This window comes from Otolemur garnettii, unplaced genomic scaffold (genome assembly GCF_000181295.1).
Source record: "Otolemur garnettii isolate 467f Iridium unplaced genomic scaffold, OtoGar3 scaffold00059, whole genome shotgun sequence".
NCBI lineage: Eukaryota > Metazoa > Chordata > Mammalia > Primates > Galagidae > Otolemur > Otolemur garnettii.
In genome coordinates this window covers 4,712,955-4,714,786 of record NW_003852454.1, presented here as the reverse complement: position 1 = coordinate 4,714,786, position 1,832 = coordinate 4,712,955, and the positions used below count along the sequence as shown (strand labels likewise).

Below are 1,832 nucleotides of genomic sequence, written 5' to 3'. Positions count from 1 at the left end.
CTCAGTCCTCCTGAGGGAAATGAGATGGGTGTGAGGGGGCTGTGGGTTTTCAGCTGGGCTTTGAAGGGTGAAAGGAGTTCACTAGGGAAAAGAAGGGGGAGAGGGAGTTTAGCCTTTCACACTTGCTGTGGGGCCTTGGGCAAATCAGCTGAGCTCTCTAAGCCTTACAGTCGATTTCTAGAGACAATCATATTGCTTTTTGGGCGGGGGCATGCATGTTTTAATGTTTTCTAGAAATATACTGGAGAATCATGCAATGCTGCCAGCATCAGAGGCAATCCTTGGCCACAAGTCTGCACATTCCTTTGCAACTAGTCCTGTAATAACAGAACCTTTCATTTCACCTTTGTTGTTTACTAGGACCCCTGCATTACCTTCAAAATAAAGAAACACACCATCTTTCTTCCGGTATGACTTCCTCTGTTGGATGTACCTTCTTCTGAGCTCTGCTTTGCCTTTCTTAACTGTGGCCATCACCCTGTCACCCACAGCAGCAGCGGGAAGTCTCTTGAGTCGTCCCTTGATCCCCTTCGCAGAGATGACACACAGATGTTTGGCTCCTGTGTTGTCAGCACAGTTATTACCGCTCCTGGTGGAAGACCCAGGGAAATCCGGAATTTCACATCGGCGGACCCACCACGTCCTCGCTTCAACATCTAGGATGATCGGAAAAGGTCAGAAAGAATAATATTGCTTTTTCATAAGGTTATCGTGAAGGGTAAATAAGCTACACATGTGGAGAGCTTAGCACAGGGCCCGGCACATAGGAAGTGCAGAGAAAATGTTAGCCGTTATTGGTGCATTTGTGTGTGGAGGAGCTGAAAGAACTAGAGATTGTCTACCTGACAAGCACACGTAGGCCAGATGGGAAGATGGGATGAGCTTCTTGTTTCTAGCCAGCCTCTCCTCTGTGTGCCCACGTATGTGCCCTGTTGTGGGTGCTATGGCATGCTGCCCGGACCCCCTTCTGGACAGAGGCATCATTTTCCCAGATCCCTTGGGTGCTGGCTACAGCCCTCTCTGGAATTGCCTTCTACTGAAGGCAGATGTCTGGCCCAGACTCACGTCCACTCCCATGTTTTAGTGGCTGGAATGGGAGTAGAGGCCAACCCTCTTGCCTTAATTTGGGACAACTGTGAATGGCCATCCAGTGTCAGAGCACCTCACGGGGTCAGCCGAGGCCTCTGTTGGGACTGCATATTGGTTGGACTCCTGCTCTGTCTTGCTGTTGTCATTCCCTAACAAGTGACAACTCCCTGCTTGCAAATCTGACCTGCATGTTTGCTGCCTCCCATAAAACTAGGGAACTTTTTGAGGACAGGGGCCATTCATTCTTCTCACCAGTGTCCCTAGCACCTAACACAGAACAACACAATTCGAGGGTAGTCCAGAAGAGACAGTGCCCAGATGCAAAGCTTCCAGGTGGAGGTGGCTTCTGAGATGAGTCTGCTGCTGGCCCTGTGTGCACACACTTGCCTGGCTTGCAAAGCCCAGAGGGCCAGGCCTAGGTGAGGGACTTCAGGGGCTTGTTCCCACTGGGTCTGTAGGACCCCAAAGAGGGGCACTCAGGAGCTCCCCAGGTCCTCCATGGGACACTCTGAAGTATCCCTGAGGAGAAGAACACACAGGGAGAGAAGCATGTGCAGGCGATTCCAGCAGTGCGGCGTCCAGCAGAGCTGACCCTGCAGTCTCCGGCCTGAGCAGGTGGGCAAACTGGGGCACAATGACCCAGGACACAGCTTCTGGTGGAGGGAATATGGGGACAACATGTGACGCCTTTGTGAACACACATCTACAGTGGAGAAGTTCTGTGTGGGCTAGATGCATGGATT

At 51.5% G+C, this 1,832-nt stretch overlaps 1 pseudogene; it reads right to left on the bottom strand.

Annotated features, from left to right (window-relative positions):
• Positions 1–249: 249 nt before the first annotated feature.
• Positions 250–656, bottom strand: LOC100945476 (annotated as a pseudogene).
• Positions 657–1,832: the final 1,176 nt, after the last annotated feature.